Below are 8487 nucleotides of genomic sequence, written 5' to 3' on the forward strand. Positions count from 1 at the left end.
AGGAAAATAAAGAAAAATGTTTTACAAAAAAAAAAATAAATAAATAAAATGTCCACTGCTGCCCATCCTAGGTGAAGGCAAACTGCTCCTGGGCAGATGAGGCTAGAGGAATGCTAAAGAATGCACTGGCCAGGTCTAACACAGCATGAGACCTGCCCAGGTCTCTACTAAGGGTTTCTAACGAAGAAGTTATGCTTGAGACTGCATCACTTATAGAAGGGATCACTTTGTTAAGTTCCCTGTAGTCCACAGTCATATGCCAGGACCCATCTGGTTTTTTCACAGCCCACACAGGGCTATTAAAAGCACTATGAGCTTCCCGGAGGATACCTACTTTTTTAAATTCCAAAATAGTTTCACTAATTTCCTTATGTCCTCCAGGCAACTGATATTGCTTGATGTCTACCACTGTTTGGTGGGGGTAGGGTCACTGGTTCCCATGCTGCAATCCCCCTCAGAACTGCCTTTACCACCCTCACTTTCAGTCGGAATTCTCCAACAGACACAGTCAAAGTCAGTCCCATGAGGACATCCACCCCTAGAATGTACTCTGGTATTGAGGAAATATAAACTTGATGCAGTTTAGGGGAAAGGCGTCCTACTTGCAGGATCAGAAGTACCTGGCATACACAGATAGAATTTCCATTGTACCCATCAATTGCCGGGGGGGGGGTCCTTTAAACCACTGGGGTTTCCAAAGATAAGGGTGTACTTGGCCTCTGTATCAACCAGAGCTAGCACTCACTGCTTGTTCTTTTTTGACCAATGAATTGTGACCTCTACATGGGGCCTCCAATCCTCCTGCAGGGCCCTGACCTGCAGGTGACCTCAGCCCCAGCCCTGGTCACTAGGGATGGGTGGGGCCCACCCAGCAGCAAGGGGCACTTCTTCGAGAGGGGCAGTAGGACTCAGAGGGTGATACTGTTGCTTGGCTTCAGATTCTTCCAAGGACTAACAAAAACTGCATTTGGTTGCTCATCTATCTTGTGCACTGTGTTCCAGTGGCCACTAAGTCCACCCACATCTGCCTTTGAATCACTTTAAGGGGCTCTTAGATGGTCGTCTCACAGTTTCTCAGTCTTTCTTTTTCCCATGGCTCATGCCCCCTTCTCTCTAGCCTTCTCAGTTTCCCCCAAATCAGCTAATAGCTTGTCCCTCCTCATACACTATCTGGCCCACAAAGGGACTAGCAATAGCCACCAGTGTTCCATACCAGGAGGGAGGAGTCTCCTGCAGGATTCTTGCTTTCATTCCTGCAGTAAAAAGTTCATTGTCTGGCCCCTGGAAGTGCTCAGCATAAATGGTTTGGGACATACCTAACTCCTGAATTAACTACTGTAACTCCTCTATGGAAGACCACTTCCCAACCATGCTAGGAAGATCTCCCTCATTTAGCCACGCCATTCTGCTACACAAGATGATCCAGTCTGTGAGGGCGTGTATGCTCTCTGTGTTCCCAGCTGTGTGTAAATGCTGCCAGTGAGGTGGGTGGTTATACTGCTCATTTTCTCAGCCTGGGTTCCATTTAAAGAGACACCATCTCCCCTGATATCCCACAGATATAGTAACCAAGCTGCAATAGTTTCCTTCCTTTTCTGCTGGAATTTCCCATACAACTCAGTCAGCTCAGTAGGAGTGTACTCCAGCATTGCCATGGAACTGGCTGTTGGGATTTCATGTCTGGGGTCATCATGTTGCTGGGTAGCTTTCATCCCGTGAGTAATGAGCAGCTATGCCCACGTGTCCACTCTGCACTGTCAGACTCCTCCTCCACTATCCCTTCACATCTGATTCACTACTCGATCTGCTCTCCCACAGATTCCAAGTTTTTGCATCCCAGTCACCTCTTATCAACATTGCCCTAAACTTTGCTTTTGGCACTTTCCTTCCCTGCAGCTTTACAAAACTGCACGCAAATGTCTCTAATTGCTCCTCCTGCTCGCAAACCCGACTACTTAAGATTTCAATCATTGCCACACAGGACTGACATACACCTCTTTCTAACTGCAGCTCTTCCTGTAGGGCTCTTAAGCGTGCTTCATCAGCTATCTGGGCCTCAGTAGCCAGCCAAACAGCCCAGAGCAGTGGCCATCCCATGGCCGCTGTTACTCTCCTAGCTTCCTTTCCATACTTATGAAGCTGTGCATCTTCCCACTTAGCATTTTTGTGTTGTTCTTGTACTCATATGGTGGGCTGAATGCATCAACCATATGGGCCAGACCTCCCAACATGGAGGTCGCTGGCCAACCCAGGATTTCCCCCACAGATGCCTCACTCGCCATTTCCTCCGTCTCCTGGACGGCTTGCCAATTGTCCAGGCATGGACCAGTAATTGGAAATTTGCCTCCAAAATTGGAGGGTGCTGAGAGACCAAAGAAAGAGGTGGCCAACCAGTGTGGTGGGGAAGGAGTCTTTATTAGAGATATTTACATATCAAGGCAGTGTTCCCTGGTGGCAGGAGAACCAAGGCAGATCTCTGCACCCAGCAATGGAGGGGCAGGGGGGTGCAGAAGTTTTATAATGGTCAAGGACAAAGGTGACTCGATGCCAGAGAGTTACATAAGACTATCTCAGCAAGGTCACATAACAGAGGCCTGGAAAACAGCAGTGAACTAACGGAAAGGGTGAGGGCAGCCATGTGCAGTCTCTCAAAGCCTGTTTTCCCTTTCAGCTGGTAATCAAAAGGTTGGCAGTTAGAATTTACCCAGCAGCACTGTGGAAGAAAAGGCCTGACAATCTGCTTCTGTAAAGAATTACAGACAATAAAGCCCTTTGTGGCAGTTATACTCTGTAACACACAGGGTAACCATGAGTTGGAATAGACTTGACAGCACAAGACAGTAACATGATATATTACATATTCATATATTTGTTCATATTGTGGAGGAAGCATTGCATCTTATGTAGGGGATGGGGCCTAATGTTAGGGCTAAGATACAGGCAACTGAGACTTTATTATATACACAACCAGGATCATCAAGTTACCAAATAAAGATTCAAGTTTGGGGCTAAATCGTTCAGATACTGAACCTGTACTTCCACTCCCAGAGTTCCTCCTTCCTAGAAAAAGTGTGGTTGTGAGTTGTTCAAGAGGACCTATTGGGTCCTGGTAAAGCAATGTGAGGTTCCAGTTTGGCATGTATACCTAGTTTGCTGTATGGATGGCAATCGAGTGTAAGGCAGGTCTGTTCAGTCCAGATATGCTTGAGTCAGTTTCTGCTTGGCTGTAATTAGAGTTTGGGTGCTTTGTTGTTGTTGTTAGGTGCCATCGAGTTGGTTCCAACTCATAGCAACGCTATGTACAACAGAACGAAACACTGCCTGGTCCTGCGCCCCCCTCATAATTTTTGCTATGCTTGAGCCCATTGTTGCAGCCACTGTGTCAATCCATCTCATTGAGGGTCTTCCTCTTTTTCACTGACTCTCTACTTTACCAAGCATGATATCCTTCTCTAGGAACTAATCCCTCCTGATAACATGTCCAAAGTATGTGAGACATAGTCTCGCCATCCTTGCTTAGAGGAGCATTCTGGTTGTACTTCATTCCAAGACAGATTTGTTCATTCTTTCAGGTAATAGTAATCCTGGGTGTGTTAGATGTATTCCCTTCTAGTGTTCTTTCTTGTTCCCCACTCTGCTGGGGCAGGGAGACTGAGAACTGGGTTCAGAGGTGGCTTTACAATGCCCGTAATGAAACATAAGCTTAGGGCTCCACACTTGTATAAACCCTTTCAAGGGACCTGGGGGAGGGGTCTTAGTAATATGTTTAAATGGTATTCTTTAATTTGTAAAATTAAAATATTATAACCATAGTCAATTAAGACCACAGTTTCTTTCTCCCCATCTTCCCCTCCAAACACTTTCTCTTGTTTGGTTGTTGGCGGAGGATCTGCAGATATTTTTGGGATCTGGCTAAGGGGAAATTGCACTGGGATTGGGATTTTGGTGTTCAGTCATGACCATGTAGCGATAAGTTGTACCTAGCTGCCTTGCTGTGGAGATGGCTTCCAGGAATACCCCTGCCGCTTGCTGAGATGATGTGCCTGGCGCTGGTAGAAGGTGAGAGGCCAGAGGCCACACTGCCTCAAGAATATATCTTGCAGTGTCTAGCACTGGACACACGTGGGCAGTGGAGGAGAGATCCTGCGTAGGAAAAGACTGAGCTCTCCTTCTCTTCTTTCTTTAGAAAATAATGTTATAATATTGTTGGTATGTACAACCAAAAATGTAGGAAAGAGTATTAAAGTAGTATGTCAGGCAGTTAATTAATGTAAATATTATGTGATTTTGTGACATTTGTTGTGTTTGTCAGTTTTCTACAATTTGTATCTGTTATGATATATTTTACATTTATAAATAAATACTGAATTTATACATAATTTTGTATGAAAAACAACTCTAATATGAAATTCTTCATATTCTTTTTTAAAGTAGGTCCTCAGAACTGCATAAGCTTGAGGCCTCTCTACCTCTGATCATCTGCTGGCTGGACTCTTGACGGGAAAGTAGGTTTCTGTATGCCACAAAAGCTTTCCTTGCTTGTTTAGGCCACTCCTCCATGAAAGACACCCATCTTTCAAAGACATTCGAAACTGAGCACAGGTGGTATTGCCCAGAGATGGCAGCATATGAAATCTGGCCTCTGATATTTAGCAGACCTTCTCTTTGCACAGAGAACAATAAAGAATGGCCAGTGTACAAACCATGGAACAGGCCAAGGAGGCTGGTTTCCTCTTAATTTGTCAGGAAAAAAGGCAAATGAACAATTTCATTTCATTCCTGGTTGTACCATGACTAGTGTGATCTAAAAGGTGGAAAAGTCAGGCTTTTACCCTAGCACATACTGTTTTCAAAGCCATCATTAAGTACAAGCCCTACTAGTCTAGGAGTCAGAAGACCTAATTTTTCACTCCTTGGTCAATATACAGGAGCCCTGGGTGGTGCCAGCAGTTAAATGCTCTACTACTCATTGAAAGGTAGGTGGTTCATATCCACCTAGAGGAGACACAGAAGAAAGACCTGGCAATCTAATTCCAAAACATCAGCCATTGAAAACTATGGAGCATAGTTCTACTCTTACACACGTGGGATCACCATGAGTTGGAATCGACTCAACAGCAACTGGCTTGGTTTTTTTGGTCATTGTACTTCCATGTCTCTATGACTTAGACTCCAGCTCTATAAAATGGGATTGTAGTCCCTTGCTAAACTATGGTAAGGGACATATTACATAATGGGGCCATGGAGCCATGGGAACATGTAATGTACTAAATGTAATGCATTAAAAAAATGTTAGCAGTCTAATGAGTTTAAAAAAATATTAAATAAAAATCAATATTGTCATTTAGCTAAACTTTCAGAAAATGTTTTTCCTGACTAGCTGTGGGCTACAGTAGGGGGAGGTCCTGATTAGTTAAGATCAGGAAGGCTGAAGGAGCTGGTTTTCTATAATAATGTAGCTTCATTCAGAGGGGCCAATTTGTTCAAGCCTAGACATGTTTGTCAGTATAATTGAAAAGAACATGAGTGAGACTCCACATTCCCAGCCAGTAACAGGCCCAGGGGACTGTGGTCCTGCTCTGCCTGGGGACTGGGTAGGCTACTTGTTCCCACACTGGCAAGGAGACAGAAAGGAGGAAACCTTCTTTCTCCCTTTTGGGCTGCACATTAATCAACATCACTTTCTTCATTAATATAAAGGCATTCTCAGCTGTACATTTTGAGGAGCTTCCAACAATTAATTTTTCTTTCTGGTTACAGAAAAATCAACCTTCATAATGAGGAGGAGAATGGTGTTTTTTTTTTTTTCAGAAAAAAGAAACCTAAATATTAATTCTTTTAGTTTGTCATTTACATATCCTCAACTTGAGTTTACTTTTTCAATTTACACTGCCAAAGCCCCACAGCCTGCAGATACACAATTAACACTATTTCCTTGGTGAGGGTCAGAGTGTCTGCTTTGTAGGCTCAGGTTTTTCTTAAGACAGTAGTTAAAAGTACAGGAGAAATGAAAATTTAATTGACAAAACTGGGAGGATCTCATTGCTGGCTGCGCATGAGAGATAAATGGCCATTCTCTTCAGGCAGCCATCTCTACACAAACAGTGTTGGCTGGTAATGTTCCACTCTCTTGTTTCTTCCCACCACAGACGGGAAGAGCCAGGCATTTCAGCGTTGTGTGACTTTAGGAAAGGGGCTTTACTCTTCTCTGCTCTGGGATCATAAAGGACAATGACAGGTCAGGGTGTCTTCTGCTAGAACCAATGATCTACAGGTATTAACTAGATCCTCATCTAGCTTTGTACATGTCTCTCTTTCCTTCCCACCCTCCCTCCTTGCCTCCTTCCTATCCTTCCTCCTTCTCTCCCTCCCTCCTTCCTATCCTTCCTCCTTCTCTCCCTCCCTCCTTCCCTCCCTCTTTCCCTCTTTCCTTCCTTCTCCTTTTCCTCCCCTTCATCCTTTCTCCTTCCCTCTCTCCCTCCCTCTCTTCAATCCTTTCACCATCTCTCCATCTTTCCTTCTCTCCTTCCCTTCCATACTGAGCACCTCCAAAGCTGCTAAATGCTTGTCACTATGCTGGATGCTGGGAATACTGTGGTGATGAAGACCCAGTCTAGTGGGGAGACAGACAAGAAAACAGGCAATTCCCAGGCAGTCTGATAACCACCTCCATAGGAGAGAAGACAGGGCTCTGTAGTGTAAGGAGGAGTCAGGACAGGCAGGGATGGGCCTTCCTCTGAAATTTTTCAGCACTGACTGCCTGTGTCACACGCTGATGTGATATATCTTTTGTTGTTATTTAACTGAGTTATAGTTAAATATATGATATATCTTGTGTTGTTATTTGACTGAGAGGGTTCTGTGATTCTGTGCTTAAAAAAATGCCATAACCTGTTGCTATTGAGTTGATTCTGACTCATAGTGACCCTATAGGACAGGGTAGAACTGTCCCCTAGAGTTTCCAAGGCTATAATCTATGGAAACAGACTGCCACATCTTTCTTTCAGGAAGTGGCTGGTGGATTTGAACCACCAACCTTTCGGATACCAGCCAAGTGCTTTAGCCACTGCACCACCAGGCTCCTTAATGATTCTGTGCTTAGACAGGCCAAATGAAAATAGTGTTTTTGTTTTTGTTTTTTTTCTCACCTATAAAATAGAAATAGTAACAAGACCTGAGTTCAGTGCTGCAGGGTGCTTAGAATCCCAAACCCAGCAAATGCTTCCTGAGCCATGGCTGGCATCGACATAGGGGCTAGACAGATATTTGACCTTTCTATGCAAGTGACAGTTTATGCCATAGAATTACCTCCTGGATCTTTAGGGATTTGGAAGAGTCCGCTGGATAGTCAAAGCAAAAAAATTCATGGTGGTGGATTCTTCTTAAGGCTGCTGAATAGGCATGTGTCTTCCCTGGAGTGCCTTCTGGGGTCATTGTGAGGTTAAAGAGGTAGGTGGTGTCAGGTTTTCATTTTCAGTAGGTGAGGGGGATCAAAGTAGAAATTTTGCATCTACAAGGTTAGTGGTTCTATCTTACATTATTTTTTTCTTAATCAGCTAGAATGTGCATTTGGAATTTTTTCACTTGGCATCAGCCATAGTGCAATCTACATGTTTGCTCAATTAGAGAGAGAGTGTCTTAGTGGTGAAGAGAGCTGGATCTGAGGCCAGACAGAGCCACATCTGAGGACCAATACTGCAGTTTACTACCTGATCACTTCCTTTCCCTAAAACTCAGTTTTTTCATTTCTAAAACGGAAATAATTATATTACTTTATGTTAATACTTTACAGAGATTTTACGGCTACTAAATGTTCCTGGCAGATACTAAATGTGTAATAAATATTAACTATTACTACAGGGTACCAACTGTATACATGCTGAGCACATGTTATACAGGGCATAGTGCCTGCTGCATCCATGATACATAAAACAAAGCACTTTGGCACACTTTACCCCACAGAGGGGGTCTGCCTTGTTCATTAACAGGCATGGTAAATATTTGTAGAGGACACCTATGGGTATATCTCTTCAGCTCCCCCCCCCTTTTTTTTTTTAATTGTACTTCAGGTGAAGGCTTACAGAACAAATAGTTTATCATGAAACAGTAGTACACATGCTGTTTTATGACACTGGTTAACAAACCCACAATATGTCAACCCTCTAACTTCTAAACCTTTTTTTTTTTTGGTGAAAATACACATAGCCAAAGATACACCATTTCAAACATTTCTACACTCACAATTCAGTGACATTGACTACACTCTTCCAGTTGTGCTGCTATTCTCACTTAAGATGAAGGCTTACAGAACAAAATAGTTTCTCGTTGAACAGTTACTACAAATGTTGCCCTATGACAATGGTTAACAATCTCACAACACATCAACAATATCCTTATTCAACCTTGGGTTCCCTATCACCAGCTTCTTTGTCCCCTTCTGCCTTCTGCCCTTGTCACTGGACTACTGTAACTCATTAGTCTCATTTG

This window comes from Trichechus manatus, unplaced genomic scaffold (assembly GCF_000243295.1).
Source record: "Trichechus manatus latirostris isolate Lorelei unplaced genomic scaffold, TriManLat1.0 scaffold00189, whole genome shotgun sequence".
Classification (NCBI taxonomy): Eukaryota; Metazoa; Chordata; class Mammalia; order Sirenia; family Trichechidae; genus Trichechus; species Trichechus manatus.